The sequence below is a fragment of the Nyctereutes procyonoides genome, unplaced genomic scaffold, assembly GCF_905146905.1.
Source record: "Nyctereutes procyonoides isolate TBG_1078 unplaced genomic scaffold, NYPRO_anot_genome, whole genome shotgun sequence".
In the NCBI taxonomy this organism is placed as follows: Eukaryota; Metazoa; Chordata; class Mammalia; order Carnivora; family Canidae; genus Nyctereutes; species Nyctereutes procyonoides.
The window spans coordinates 347,784-364,989 of NW_026575137.1; the positions used below are offsets into that span (position 1 = coordinate 347,784).

The 17,206-nt window shown below is 35.2% G+C and overlaps 1 pseudogene; it reads right to left on the reverse strand.

The window, feature by feature from the left end:
* Window positions 1-9,680: 9,680 nt before the first annotated feature.
* On the reverse strand, window positions 9,681-9,763 carry LOC129495815 (U4 spliceosomal RNA; annotated as a pseudogene).
* Window positions 9,764-17,206: the final 7,443 nt, after the last annotated feature.

The following is a 17,206-nucleotide window of genomic DNA, read 5'->3' on the forward strand; positions in this document are numbered from 1 at the left end:
GTGTTACTACAATTTGTGCTCCTGTTTATAGTATTTTAGTGCTATGCAACTTTATTTTGGAATGATTTCCTTTTTCTTAAAGCACCTTCCTTAGAAATTCCTTCTTGAGGGTTAATAGAGATAAATTCCTATCTGAAAATGTTTCTTTTTAAGATCTTTTAGCTATTTTTTTTTTGTCTTTGCTGTTTTGAATTACTACCTCCTGTGTGTCAGGGCTCTGTCTGTAGAAATCATGTGAAGCCTGTGTTACAGCAACGTTCTTCCAGAGGGTCTTTGCTTTTTCTTCTTCATCATGTTTCCTAGCACTAAGGATCCCTCTTATAATTCAATATTCTTGTTTTGGGCTTTGAAGATTATGCAGGTGAAGTTAAGTACAAATTTAATACCCTGGGAAAATATACTTTTTTTTTTTTTTTGGATGGTGGAAAGGAAATTCACTGAATTTGTAGAACCTTAAGGACATCAACTTCATAGGAGGGTCTGTGTAGAAACACCTACCTATCCAAGCCAACTACCCAGTGTCTCAACTCTAGCTTCTCTTTTTCTTTACTACTCTGGCTTTTGGCCGTTACAGATTTCCTTTACTTTTTACAGTCTTAGCTCTATATTTAAATATTTTATATTTTATTGAATTTTACATGGCATCTTTACTTGTTGAGGTTCTGTGTTGTATCTGTTTTGCCATTTTGGTTGAAATGTAACTATAAATTTATTTATTCTTTTAGCAATAATCTGACAATATGATAGATTTGCTTATAATTACACTATAAACAGAGAACAGGACCCACATCTCCAAAGGTTTAATAATTAGCATATCATGATTACATACCTGCAATTTTAGAAATCTTCCTGATTTCAAATATCTTATCTTGTGTTCATTTTACATGCCTATACCCATATTTATTTCAGGAAGTATGGTGCCTTCACATCCTACTAAACATTTTGAGGATAGTCGACTAAGAAATGTCTAATTGCTTTGCTCTTTCTTGATTCCTACTGTTCCTTCAGGAGTCAAATAGTATCACTACTTGATTCAACAAAAATTCACTGAAAACTTATTTTAGCACCAATACTAGACTCTATACATGTAAAGACTCTTTTATTCAAAGTAAATCGATATTTAGATGAGTAAGTAAAGAATAAAACAAAAGTTTATAAAGTGCTGTGAGAACACAAAGGAGAAAGTCCTTAACTACAACTGCAAAGGCAAAAATAAAAAAATAAAAAATACCACAGAGATATCTTAGCTGAATTTTGAATAAGTTAACATGAACCCTTCATGAGATCATAAGTGGGGAGAGCTGTTAGGAGATAAAAGGGTAAGGGTGAAATCTTGGCGATTGTATGCAGTTCTAAGACACTGAGCTGTACTTCATAGGCAATTAGGAACAATTATTTGGACTCAAGCAGGGAAATGTATAATCATATTTGCATTTCAAAAAGCATATGAAAGATGGAAGAATGAAGAGATTGGTGTCAAATGGGATTTGAGTAGCTTCTGTGTTACAAAGAGGGTCTGAAATTCTCCAAATTTTGAAAAAGCTTGTTTTGTGAAGTTTTTGAACCTAGAACAAGAGACGAATGGGGATATTATAACAAATTTTGAGTCTTTTAATCATTGTCATTATCACTAGTATTCTTAATATTAAATATAACCAATCTATGTCAATAGATTGACACTTTTTCCCTCAAGAAAAGAAGCCTCCATGTTTTTGGGAAAGTATATTTCAATATTAAATAGGTTTAAATTTATTTAAATTTATCTAAATCTAGAAATTTGGGGGAAGTTTATCTCTCTGACATTCCACCATGGACCCTCAAAATAGAGATTCTTTCACTTGAGTCAAGATATTGTGTCTCTAAGAGTCCTTGTATCAGTAGTAGCCCTTGAAAAGCTGTATTTAAATATGTTTGTCCTTCTGAAAGATGCCTTGTAGGCCCAGCATTCATGGCCAGTTCTTTGTGGAAGCTATGAACAGAGCTTGGAAGCATACAGGAGCCTTTGCACACATGCCCACAGGATCCTTAATGGGATGGAATGGATCTATAGTGTGAAGAGGATGGAGGTAGTGCCTCTACCATTAGGCATGGAATTTGAACCTTGAGGTCAACTTGAAGTTATTTTAATAATATGGGAATAAAGAATATATTCAATTTAACAGTTTGATTTAAAACTTCAGAATTTAGATATATGGTGCATGGGCTTTAAAAAACCTCTTTCCATGCATCCCAGAATGTTAGAGGCAGACTAATGGGGGATTATTAAGGAACGTCTTTTACTTTACAATTTGTTCATCTGTATTTTCACTGTAATCACCTCCAAGCCAGAGAGTAAAATTAGATTAACGAAATTAGGACAAACTTCTAGAATCAGAAAACTGGCACTGGAGGAGGCTTTAGATTCTTTGCCCTTAATCTTAAACATGAGGTAACTGAGATTATGAGTTTTGTTCCAGATTTTCCAGAAGGGTAGGGGCAAAGCCAAAATAAAAACCTAGGTACATAGGCAGCTTTATGATTGTCTTTTATCTTTTATTAATTAATGTATTAATTTTATATTTCTCTTAGCAGACTTCTTTATGCAACTAATTTCTTTTTAGGTCCTATCAAAAGTTCAGAAAATCAAAATCATGTCTGTGCATGTTATAAAGTGAAGACTCAATGACTTTTATTGAAGTTACATGTTTTATTTTGTAAACAATATTATTTCTACTGAATCTGTGACTGGCATTTTTAAGGACTGTAAATGTTATTAGCCAGATGTTCCATTAATACTTGTAGAAAGCATCTTGTAAAATTAAAATTATGATTTTTCATTTACATGTTTACATAAATATTGGAAATTCCAAGAGAACATCTAAATGTAAAGAACTAAAACCTCATATTTTATTTAGTGAATAATACACATTTTACAAACAAGAAAAACAAACATAAATCAATAAAAAAATTATTAAATTAATTAAATTTGTGCTAATGTGTTATACTGGTTTTAAAATTGATAAAATAATGATATTGCTCCAAAATGAATAATCTTCTTCAGGAGACATATCTTGCAATTCTAATGTCCAGATGAAATTATTACTGTGACTGTCTTAATAGTGTGTAATTCTACTTTGGATATCATATCACATATATTTGAAATTAAGGACTAAAAACTATTGCCCAGAAACTTACCGCTTATTTTCCATGCAAGTATCATCCAACTATTTAGCCATATCTGATTGCCCCATTCAATTAATTTAAACTTAATGTCCACTCACATTCGCCATTTATCAGATACTCATTTGAATTACAATGAGTAAAGGAGCATTGGCATTCATTCTGGAAAATACATCTTCTCAATGAAGGGCAAGAGGTCATGGGTGTAGAAAGGGTGCTTAAAAATGCATCATTGTAAAAATGAAGAAGAAACTATATTCAGAAATTGTCACTCACATTAAAGTATTGTAGTATAATATAAAGCTTTATTATCTGGATGACCCCACCTATTTTCTTTCAGTACACATTATCCAAATGTTACAAAGGTGATCAACCTATAACTTTGATATCTTTTTATATATGATCTCCTTTAATTCTTTAAGGAAGACAAATAGGCAAGAAAAAAAAAAATAGAAGAAATGGTAAAGTAAATATCCCCAGATTCAAGGTGTTGAATATGCTATTAATAGAATGAGAATCCGTTTATATCTGTTTATTCTATTGGGGTTGTTTATCCTCCATTAATTGGCACAGATCATCAACATAACTAAAAACTGAATTAAAATTTTTTTAACAAAAGCTAAGATTTTCCTAGTAATATTGGTATGTTCTTTTATTAAATACTCTGTACTTGTTTTTATTGTAGGGAGTAAACAGCAGTTGGGCAAAATCTTTGAAAATTTGAGCAAAATTTTTGAAAAGAGTTTTGCTACCATACATTGGACAAACTATTCATGGTCGTGTAAATATAGGTAGAAAAAATAAAAGCCATTCAGTCTCTACTAATTCCAGTTGGTAGTAACTATACTAGCTTGATAAGGCTTACAGATCAAATCAATCTTAAAACTATTGGTTTGTGAGCTAAGTAGGTGAATATATAGATTTAAATAACAGGTAGAGGGACATTGGGACCCAGGTATATCCAATCATGTGAAGAGCCTGACTGATTCTAATGATTAGGCAGTAGAGATTGTGATCTTTCTTGCTGTGCTCAAAGGCAGGACAAAGACAGTCACCTTGCCACTGAACACATCAACAATGGTTCTCAGAAATCATGAAGCAGAGACATGGTTCATTGAATTTGCTTTTAGGCAAATAATTTTCTATAGGTGAAGGTAAAAGTTTATCATATTGTATGTTCTTTTTAAGTGACCCAACAGCCATGAAATCTATCAGGAACCATTCTTGTGACTCAGCTGTGCTTAGATGCACAGCCCAAAAGAAATAGAAAGTGGAGGAAGTGTAACTCTACAGTGTTAAAACGTGCAGATGTCATTAGAATATTAAAGATAGCCACAAGCTATTTGACATTTCTCCTATCTAGAGGTGGATTCTATTTGTCTTTTTTTTTTTTTTTTCTCTCCTTGAATGTGGGCTTCCATATGACTGCATTGAGCCATGCAGTATGGTGGAAATGTAGCTATGAAAGGTCCAGGCCTTGCTTTTAAGAAGATTAGAAGCTCCTTTTGCCTTTTGGAGTCTTCGGCTATCATATAAGAAGTTAGACTTTCCTGTTGAGTAAACAAATGTAAAAGCCCCGAGATTTGATGGGAAGAGGGCTCCAGCCATGCCCAGGCTTGTAGCTATCCATGCCAGTGCACCAGAGATATGAATGAAACTGTCTTGGGCAATCAAGACAAGCAGAACTTCCAGTCGAATATCACTGTGTGACCAGAGTCAATACTACATGGAATAGAAGAATCACCCGTAGGTCTCACTTGCTTAAGTTCTTGGCCCCCTGAATTGTGAGATATTAAAATTGTTATTTGTTGTCACTAATATTGGAGTAGTTTGTTATATAGCAGTAGATAACCAAAAGATATGTTCATTTTGAAATTGATTTTTTTAATGTAATGAATTCTCTTTATTGGAAAGAATACATGTGTAAATTCTAAGGCTAAGTACTAAGATATATGAGTGTGTGTGTATTTTAATTAAAATTTGGAACAGACAAGAATGACCAGGAATACTAAGGGCAAGAACCATTTAAATGTGAAATTAGGAAAAGACCTCAGTATTAACAAAAGTCTTATTGCCAGATGTATTAGTTATATTGATTGCAACTGACTGGCTAAAGAACACTTCTCTGTGATATAATAACATTTTGTTTCTTCTAAATGATAGGTTACCTTTAATTATACAATAATTATAACTCATAATGGCATTTATTTTGTACAACTACTTGCTTTTAAATACAGACCATGTAAGACTTTCTAAAGGTCTGTCTCAATTTGAATACTTTGTGGAAGTAAAGCATAAAACCTAAAGAACTCATGTTATATTTTACCCTAGTCTAATAGTAATTAACGAAATTAATGGTTCATCCTCAGGTATCCATGATAGAAGTTACTAAAATTTCACTAAGGGAAGAAAATGATCAAAATAATTTTCATTTTCACCCCAAACACCAACTACAGTCAAGAGAGTGCTTACAGCTAAATGTGGCATGTAATTTTTAAAGTTCAGAAGTTTAAAAAGTCAGATAGCTTTCTCAGAATATATGAAGATATTAAAACTCCATTCAGAAATTGATAAAGATCAAAATACTGAATAGGCAGTGAAAGTTTTTATGTACCATCAAAAATTTTAATTGACTGAGTCTTCATATAAGATATTCATTAGGTGACTATTTTTTATTACTTCAAGTGAACACAGTTACAATTAAACTGAGATAACCTTTCCATTTCGGGATGGCTTATCCAGACTATTTGCGATTATGACTTGAAAGGGTCACCTTTATTCATGCAGTAAATGAAAGATGCTCATATTTTGTCCCTGCCACTATTTCATTGTTTTACCTTGGAAATTAATCACATCAAATTGACCCCTAAAGGCACACACCAATTGCAGAAGGAAAAGGAAGTTTAATATCTCATGATATGTGTCTAGTTAGGACAAACACAGACGTAAGTTGTACTTGAAGAATTCTTATGGTAAATTCATTCGAAATCTTTACTCATCAAAACCCAAGAGTTCTGGCCACAAGGTGTGCTGGTGATGGAGATGGAAATATGCCCCAGAAGGAGCAAGAAGACCGATGCTATGGCAGTGCTGGCCAAGTAGAATGATCAGCCTGGGCAGCTACCACAGTTACACACACTGTGCTCTGTACACACTGATCTGGGAATTGAAGGTGAAGGTTAGAGCCTATCTGCTCTGCTTGGCATTCTGCACACACAGGCACAGGTCTCATCAGCTCAGACAAAAAGAGATGCCCTTTTCCTTACAGGAGTTTCTCACAGTAGTGGTCTTTTTCTAACTCCTACAAAGATGACACTTTAATGGCAGTGGCCCTGGGTGTATCTTTCCCAGTCATTGTGTCCAAACACACATCTGCATTTTTTTGGTTTGATCTAGATTGAAGAAGGGATGAACAGTTTGTAAGGCAGAGACACTTGAATCGGGTGAATTTAGAATTGGTTCTTGGAAGTTTTGTGTAGGTGGAAGAAAGTTATTTTAGTCAGCAGCTGGATATTTCTGGAAAGAGAGAAGATCCAACTCTTAGTAGAAAGTGATAAACAGGATCTACTTGGAGGCTTGGCAACCAAAATTGGTAAGAGGGTTAGGGCAGTAAGGGGCACCACTCCCAGCAGGAATGATGGCAGAAGCTAACATTTCATGGTTTGATTCTTAGTTACTCAGAGACTGGGTGAGACTTGAGTGGGCACATTGCTTGTCTTAAATAAGATATTAAAAAAGTGAATATTAAAGCTAGAACAATAATTTTTGTGCCATATCCTTTAATTTGTACTCTCACACACCTTAAGGGTATAAATTTACTCTCCTAAAATATTGGTACTACTCACAATTGATTATTAAAACATTAAAAATATTAACCAATATTGACTTGTAATACTTTCCATTTCCCAAATACTGTGTTAAGTGTGTTATATTTATAATCTCATTTAATCCTTACAATCTCTGTGAGGGGAATGACACTTTCTTATTTAGTAATTTAGGAACCTGACTGAGGTTTAGAAAGATTAGGTCACTGCAGACACACACAGAAGTGGCAAAGGCGAGATGAACCCAAGACCAATTAAAAAAAAAAAAACATCATCACCCTAAGCTACCTTCTATGATTAGACATGTTTGGTGAAAACATTAAAATATACCAACCATGAGAAAGATTCTTCAGTGATTCTACACTGTATAAACTATAAATATTAGATAAAGTCTTAATTTGGGTTGTCTTAGAAAGAGTCGAGGATTCAAGTTCACATGGCTTACCTGTGTGGTGATCTCACGAAACAACAGGAGAAAGTGACACAGGAAGGGACAGAAGCCAGTGAAAGACATGCACTATCAAGTAAGTTACAGATGTGAACTTCTGAAACTTGACCCCACTGGAACTTGGGGAACCATTGTAGGAAATATTATGCTATATGGGAAAGATAAAAGGTGCATTAGTTACCTGTCAGTTCTCACTCGATGCTGGTTGACGTTATATTTCAGGGGGCATTAATTCTATAGCAGTTCTAGCCTGTCGTGTACAGAGCAGAGCTGGGTGGCCAGAAGAAGCCCTCAGTGCTGCTAGCTGAAATTTGGGCCACTTGCACTGAAGTTATGGTAGCTCAGCTGCTAAGATAGCACAATAGTAGCTACTGCAATTAATAGTCATCTGTTTCTTAATTCATACCTGAGGATTTTCCTGATCAACTTCTGGCAAATTATAATCTCTAAAAGTCTGTAGCATTTTATTTTTACCATTCTCATAAAAGTTACTTGCCATCATGATTTGTTATAATTTGTTTACAAGTTTTCACTCATAAAAAAAGATTGAGAGCAAGTACCACACTGAAGACCTGCCTTTGTGTCTTCTTTTTAGGCCTTTGATATTTATAGTCCATCTGCATTTGATCCTCTTTATCACTAATTTATTTGGAAGTGTAAGCCAAGATTTTGTTTTTGAAACCCTTCTTTTATTACACTGCATTATCATAAATCCTTACTTAGATGGCCACTAAATCGCTTCCTACTCTGACTTCAATTCTGAGAATCAGACTTGCGTTATAGTTCAACATCTGTCCTTCAAGATTTTGAATCTTGGGGATCCTTAGGTGGCTCAGCGGTTTGGCGCCTGCCTTTGGCCCAGGGCATGATCCTGGAGTTCCAGGATCCGGTTCCACATCACCTGCATGGAGCCTGCTTCTCCCTCTGCCTGTGTCTCTGCCTCTCTCTCAATCTCTGTGTGTCTCTCATGAATAAATAAATAAAATCTTAAAAAAAAAAAGATTTTGAATTTTATTGGGCTTTAAAATCAGTCTGTTCAAAAAAATAAAAAATAAAATAAAATCAGTCTGTTCGTTTTATGTGGCCTCTTCTGGATGTTTTACTCCACTCAGCACTTTTCTCTACCTTTTCTCTTCTCTGTGCCTCAAGAGGCTGCTGTTCTACATCAAGAGACCTTTTTATTTTCCTACATCTGGTTGAGTTCTGCCTTTGGGGATAATTGCCAGGGATCTCATGAGAGAAAAGATAGAAGTCAGGAATTCCTTCTTACCTTCTGGGTCCCCATTGGCCAGTTGAGTCCTGCTCCCCTCCAGAGCCCAGTTCACCAGGCTCTTTCAGTCTTTTAGTTCTGAAAAGTGCCTTCTCCTTTCTTCATTTCAGGCTTTAGGTCTTAGCAGAGGTCCATTGTTTCTATCCCAGATATATCAAACTCTAACTGAAGTTTTATCCGCTCTTTGGTACATTTTTATGAGTGGTGGATAGTCTCAATTAAATTCTCCTCAAATTCTGAAATTTGAGCATGCCATTTGTTTCTAAAGAATATGCCAGACTGATAAACCAAGTAATGAATACTTTTTTTTCCTCATAATTATGTTATTGTCTTGCCGGTTTTAAAAAAGAAAAAAAAGTCTTGAATATCTTTCTTTCTCTGTTTACTTTGGATTACCAGTCAATTGCTGAATCATACTTATTCTGAACATAAACTACCTGTTTTATCTTGTTTTTTATCCTTGTACTTTGTAATATTTAAGTCAACAAAATAAGTTCTATACTGTGTCTGCAAATTCCAGTTTCTAATCTTTCCAGTATCTTGTCTGTACTTTTGAATTATAAAGTTTGTCATATTTTCTTCAGGGTCCTTAGTAGACTTTTTAAATAAAAAATAAAATGCATTTCTAAAATAAGATGTTCCCTTTAAATATTAAAAAAATTCTGTACTACTTAAATTATTTGTACAAAACTCAGTCAGTGCTGAAAAATCCTGAAATTCAGTATATATCTGTTTTTTTGTTTTTACTTTCCTACTCATTTAATCCTCCCCTCTTTTAGATTATGATTTCTCTTCATTCTTTGATGGTAAATTATTTTTTAATTTAAAAATATTTCCATTAGGTCAAAATAATTAAAAAGATATTTCCACCTAACATTTAAAATCTCTTATATTTTCTCATATCTAATCAGTATCTCAGAACAGTAATTTTTTTCTTCTGACTGGATATCACAATCAAAATAGGGAGATATGTTGTTTTTGTTTATAGTTTCAAATTTCTATTAGCAATAATTGCACCTCAGATAAACCTCATTGGCTACAATACTGACACTGCGCAAAGCTATAGTTTCAAATTTCTATTTTTAAGTCCTTTTTTTTACACTTTATTTTTAAGTTCATTAATTACAGCAGAAAAAATATACTACAAAATGATAGGAAAGATGACATACCAACAATACATAGCAATTAATTGCTAGATATATCTAGCAATATAGTTTGGGAATGTATAAAATAAAAACCGGTAGAGTTATAAACAGAAAAGGACAAATCCACAACCATGTATAAAGCAAGAAGTTAAAGAATTATAAGCAAAAATTTACACACATCTATTAGAAACAGATGAGTCAAGTGTATTAATCCGTTTTTTAATTTTATTAAAAGAACTTCTTTCACTTGAGTATGGTTGGCATACAATACTACATTAGTTTTTCTATTTATCTGGTTTTAATTGTGATTCTATTGCCAGAGATTAGGATAAAATAAATCTAACGTGGTACTTAATATTTGTAATTTCTGGGATACCTGGGTGGCTCAGCGGTTGAAGTCTGCCTTCCGCTGAGGGTGTGATCCTGGGGTCCAGAATCAAGTCCTGCATCAGGCTCCTTGCTGGGAGTGTGCTTCTCCCTCTGCCTGTGTCTCTGCCTCTCTCTCTCTCTCTGTGTCTCTCATGAATAAATAAATAAAATCTTAAAATATGTATATATGTGTAATTTCCAAAAATTCTTTAGTATATGTGTCCATCCTGGTTTGGGAATCACTGTTCTGTAATTAGACCTTAAAAGCCCATGTGCTGAAATCTGTTTATGATCTGACCAAAGAATCTCTAGAAATTTCAGTTACATAATCGCTGAAAATAATATTGAGATATTGAGAAGGTATGGAAAAGTTCCATTTATTGGCCTGTTTAAAATGTAGACATGTAAATATAAAATGAGAAAGTTTAAGTAGACACTCCCAAATATTGCTTGCAAATTTGACATTATACCAGTTCAAGAGTTGAGTGCTTTGCTGTTGATCTTTGAATGCTGATTGTATTGAGCAATAAAGAGTAAGTATAACAAATGTACAAAATGGCAGTTTCGAGTTCTTAGAATTGCTGGAATCAACACACCAGAGCCTATTGCCTGGTGTGACACTTTGCACTAGTTTTTAAAAACTTCCTTTTCTTAAAAGTGGATATAAATGTTACCTATTTGCAGGATTTGGGGGAAAATGTATGCAAATCACTGGCTCAGAGTAGACAATAAAAAATGTTATTTCTCCTGCAGAAATGTATAGTCTAATTAGAGAACCAAAGCAGAGAAACACAAAACAATTAATTATAATGCATTGTGGTCAGGGTCAGTAAAGGACTTCCCAGTGTGGGTTCAGCCAGCTTCTCCCTCCTACACTTCAGGTTTTCTCATCTGCCTAGGGAAGGTACTTAAAAAAGGTTGAGTTCAACAATAGGTTTTTCTGCTGTTCCTATGGCAACCAACTGAAAATAATCACAACACTTCACTTCAATCCTTAATGCAATTTAGTCAGCAACATTTGCTGAGCACCCACTGTGTGCAGAGAAATGTACTGGAAGATTATGGCAACAAGAAATTTTATTGTCGTAAGTGGAAACTGCCAAGAAAAAAATAACTTTTTTTTTTTACATATATATCCTCTGAAAAATAAAAGTTTATAAAAGTCTGCCTCGGGGTACCTGGGTGGCTCTGTTGGTTAAGCATCTGCCTTTGGCTCAGGTCATGATCCTGGGTCCTGGGATAGAGCCTCTTGTGGAGCCCTCATCGGGCTCCCTCCTCAGCCGGTAGCCTACTTCTCCCTCCACCTCTGCTCCTCCACTCTGCTCACTTTCCTGCATGCTTGCTCTCTCTCAAATAAATGAAATCTTAAAAAAATAAAAATAAAAATCTGCCTCATTATTTGTACATTAGGGTTTCTAGGTTTACCTTGAGCTATGGGTGTTTCTTTGCAAACTTCTGCACAAATAGTTAGCAAGGTAAAAGTGGAATTTGTTTTCTATACTGGAAATGATTTGAGTTAGTTGAGACAATAGTTCAATACTATTTTACCAATACTAGTGGATTTCTCTCTAGAATTTTTCCCTGGGATAATAAATAGACCTAAATACAAATATAGGAAAATGCCATTTTCCCAAAGTTTTGCCTTTTGGGGGGGAAGATCCTAGGACAATGAAGCTAAACAGGAAGAATGTCATTAAAAGCGAGTAATTAAACAGTTACAATGACCTTTTTCATAAAATCCAGCTATGTGCTGACTAGCTGCAGACTGTCAGATAGAACCTAAACATCTTTCTTCTATCTTCACACAGCTGTGTATGGCCAGTCCACACCAGGCTAGACAAATGCCAGGTGAACAAATAATACTGACCTTCTTATCTGTTCAAAATTCTTAGTAACGTGTTGCCTTGCACTCATCTTTAATCCACCATTTTCCAGAGCAACTTCCCACTGAGATTTATTTCATGCAAATTGATTTTACATATATAATACAACGTATGCTTTTTTATTCATTTGCATATTGCCCAACTGACCTAAACAAGGAGAAGAATTAGTGAAGTATGATGACATGGCATACTGATGCATGCTTATTTAAGCTGTTTACATTTATTTAATTCTAAATACAATTTTTTTCTTACTACACAATATGCAGAAGTTCCTTATATTAAATAGAAAATATTAAAAACAAAATAGGAATATTAAAATCCATAATTTAATACTCTTGGGCTTCATTATTAACATTGAGGTATATGTTTCTTGCTTTTATTGTTAAAAAATGAGATTGCACTTTTTTCATAATTTATAACCTCCCTTTATATTTACTGATATATCATTGATCATCTTTGTACATTGTTACGGACTGGATTGTGCCCCCCCCCCAGCATTCATATTGAAGTCCCAGCCCCCAGTGTTACTATATTTGGAAATAGGGTCTCTAAAGAAGGTATTAATGTTAAAAGAGGTCATAAGGCTGTAACTCTAATCGGATAGGTTTAGTATCCTTGTAAGAAGAGGAGAAGTCACCAGAGTAGTCTCTCTGAGCACAGAGAAAAGTTTAGGTGAGATACAGTGAGAAGGTGCCTTCTGCAAACCTAGGAAAGAGTTCTCACCAGAAATCAACCTTTTGGCACCTTGATCTTGGACTGGATCTCCAGCCTCCAGAACTATGAGAAAATAAATTTCTGTTGTTTAAGTCACCTAGAATGTGGTGGTTTGTTATGGCAAACTGAGCAGAGTATATATATATATATATATATATATATATATATATATATATATGTGTGTGTGTGTGTGTGTGTGTGTTTCTATAACATTTTAATCATTACATCATATCTTCTGTACATCATAGTTTATTTTTTTTATTTTTTATTTTTTTACATCATAGTTTATTTTTACTTTCCTATTACTGGATATTTCAATTATCTAAATATATTTCAATTTTTAAAAAGATTTTATTTATTCATAAGAGACACACGGAGAGAGAGGCAGAGACACAGGCAGTGTGAGAAGCAGGCTCCCATTGGGGATCCCAATGTGGGACCTGATCCTATGATCCCAGGATCACTACCTGAGCCAAAGGCAACACTCAACCACTGAGCCACCCAGGGTGCCCCTAAATATATTTTAATCTTAATATTTATTTATTTTCATAAGAAGATTTTCCAGAAATATTTCTGAATATAAAGCAATGCACATTTCTAAATATTTTTGATCCATATTGGTAACTGTTAGTCCCATCTATACTTCTGTGAGTTGTGAGAGTGTGACGTCATCACTACTCATAAAGGAATTACCACTTTTCAAAAATCTCTGTAAATCTGGTAGTCAAAATTTACATCTATTTTATTTTTTTACTCAATTTGAATTTTTAAGTGTAATTTGTAATGAATAGATTATATTAGTGATTTTATTTGTAGTGATTTGATAGCAAATTTTTATTAGCCTTTCTGTGTCTTGACCTTGTGACTTGCCTATGCATATCCTTGTAGTTATTTATTTTTTTTAATTGCATGAAAAATAGGGGCACCTGGGTGGCTTGGTAGTTGAAATGTCTGTCTTCGGCTCTGGTCTTGATCCCTGGATCCTGGGATCGAGTCCCACCTCCACAGGGAAACTGCTTCTCCCTCTACCTATGTCTCTGTCTCTTTCTGCGTGTCTCTCATGAATAAATAAATAAAATGTTTTAAAAAATTTTAAAAATTACATGAAAAATATGCTTGTGATTGTCTATTTTTGTATTGCGAGAAAATTATGTGCAGAGCCAAGAGATTGTAAATGATACTTATTTCAGTGACACTAGAAACACATTTATCTGTGATGATTTGGTATTTGAGTGGGAGGTGGAATTTGAGTGGGAGTTGAGCATTGAGAACATGGGAAATTTTTTATTTCCACATCACCATTTTCTTACATTTTTGATTCTAACTGCTGCTTCTTAGAAGTTTTTACTTCTGTTAATATCTTATGTGGTATTTCCCAGGGCATTTTACACACTCTGGTTATTTAGTCAATATCCCATATCCATTTGCTGATTAATATTTTAAATCTGTAACCTAAGTTCATCTGAACCCAATCTGACTCTTATGAGTTCTCTCAGTGACCTCACCATCCACTCAGATTCTTCTTCTTTTTTTTAAATTTATTTATTTATGATAGAGAGCGAGAGAGAGAGAGAGAGAGAGAGGCAGAGACACAGGCAGAGGAAGAAGCAGGCTCCATGCACCGGGAGCCCGATATGGGATTCGATCCCAGGTCTCCAGGATCGCGCCCTGGGCCAAAGGCAGGCGGTAAACCGCTGCACCACCCAGGGATCCCCACTCAGATTCTTATATCAATAACATAGCTGCCATCTTTGACTTACTTATCTTCACTTTACAACGTCTAATGAGCCAGCAGTTTGATTACTTCATCAAACATTTATTGATATGCTGACTTAATCAGATAATGTTCTAGACTTTTGGGGTACAGCCGGAAATAAACTAAGTCCTTATTTTTACAGAGCTTATATAAATGGGTATATGTCAGGATCCAGTCAGAAAACAGAAATGAACATAGAACATTTGAAGAATTATTAACTAATTATAGGCAACTATTATTAAGGGGTAAAGAGAACCCTGTAGAATACAAGAATAGTAGTTACAGAGACCGGCTACTACTTCTAGTGCTGAGAGCATGACCAAAGGAAGAAATACAGTTGGAAAAGATTTCCCACTCCAAAGACTGAGATTCTGATCTTCCTGGAAAGAATCTGAATATAGTTCTGTTGGATGGTAGAGAATTTGGCTGAGAAGCCACTGTCAGGGGCTGGCAAACAGGGAACTACCTGATGGGGAATGATGTGCTTAGAAGCCATCCATTAGGGTACCAGCATGACATCCTGAGATGCTTTCCATTGGAGGCCATCAATACTTGCTTGAGAAGCTTTTCACTGGGTATCTGGTAAATCTTGTTGACAAGCCACTTGCTGGGGTGCAATTGAAATTCCCTGGGAGTCCCCCCACCTTGTCCAGACTACTTATGGAACTCACTGGAGAGTGAATGCCCCTGGATGTCCTGCATCCCAATGGTGGCTGTGCACTGCCGAACAGGAACAAAAGCATACCAAGGCTAGAACCATTCCTCTTGCAGTGTTGTTGTTGTTGTTCTCTTTAATAGACAGGCAGAAAGAGGGAGAGGCCAAGGGAGAGAGAGAATCTTAAGCTCCATAGTGGGTGTGGAGCTCAATATGGGGCTGAGATCATGACTAAGCTGGAATCAAGAGTCCTTAACCCACTGAGCCATCCAGGTATACCTCTTGTTCTCTTTACTTACAGTTTAACATTGTGCCAACTGGCAAAGTAGAAATGCTTGCAAGATTCAGATTCAGTATAATAAACAAGGCAAAGAAGAATTTGTAGCTGGGAGGGAAAGAGTTGTTAAGTGGAACTCCTTCAGATATAATAACAAAACAACTCTTTGTTCCCATTTGATGAGGTAGAGCTACAATTAGTTTAAGTAAAGTTGTCACCTCTTATCTGAAAGGTGAAGAAACTGATTACCAAGAGCCATTGTATCCATTGCTAGCTATACTAAATTACTCCTCAAATTCTGTCATAGTCCCATTGAATTTTATGTTACCTAAAATCAAAATTATAAAGTTCACCTGTGACAATTTGTATGTAAATTATTGAGTACAAGGATATAGAAGAAGAAAATAACTAGCATATATAAACATATGCATAGACAAAAAGAAAACAAACAAAGCTACTATATATTTTGATCCCATTACTGGTTACAAGTTTGTAATTGGCCTATGACTACCTTTTTCTACTACCGTTATATATTACCTTGCTCTCAACAGGAACCTCAGTTGGTTGGGATTTTATTTGTTGAAGTTGCTCAAATACTCATTCCCATTCCCAACAGTCCTTTTTTGGCTTGCTATAGTTTGCTATAAATTAAGTTTTCCTTTTAAGTACTAAAGTCATGAGAGAATTTCCTGGATTCTAGACATAGTGCTCTTTTCCCTCAATTGTATAGCATTTACCCAATCTCTCCTTGGTAATTGGGATGAACACTCCAGCCAGTAAGATAACTCCTTTTTTTGCCTGCTGATTTCAGTGGCATCAAGAGCCCCAAATGGTCAAGTGGCAAGTACACCTTACAATTTAAGGGAACCATTGTTGTGTTTCATGGTGAAAGCATTCCTCAGTTGGGGACTAAAACCTCCAAACCAGCAGAGCTCAAAGTTTTCAGGAAAGACAGCAGAAGTTATGGGAGTGCCTTAGTATGTTGTAAAGGAAGAGGAACCAGTGCAGTGATTACCCTTTGATTCCAGGACCCATATATTCTGTATCTAGGGGAGACAACACCATACTATGATCTCTAGTTCAAAGGATATTCACCATCCTGTAAGACAAGCCAGTTGCTTCCCAACTGGCACCAAAAATGAGTTTTTGGTAAGTCATTACACCTTCCAATTAGACCAGCTGCTTCTAGGTGATAGAGTATATGGTAAGATCAGTTATTTCCATAGCCTTGAGCCTTTACTGCATGATATTTGCTATGAAATGATTCCTTTACCAGAAATAAATGCTATGCAGAATGCCATGATGATGGATAAGGAATTCATCTATGAGTTTGTGGATATTTGTGCTGGCAGATGAATTACTGGCATGGCAAGCAATTCCGTATCCAGAGTATGTGTCTATTCCAAGTGAAATGGGCTTTTGACCCTTTTATTATGAATTAGATTCAGTGTAATCAATCTGTCACCAGGTGGCTGGCTAGTGCCTTGGGAATTGGTGCCATATCAGGGTTTAGTGTTGTTCTCTGTTTTTTGCAGATTAGGTACTCAGTAGGAGCAGTTGCCAGATTAGAGTTGCTAAGAACACATATGTCCATGATATTGAGCCCATCTGAAGTCTTCATTTATGCCTCCATGGCCACTTTTATTTGGGGCTCATTCAGAAAGTATTAGGGTTTCTGGTAAAAGAAGTTGACCAACATCCACAGA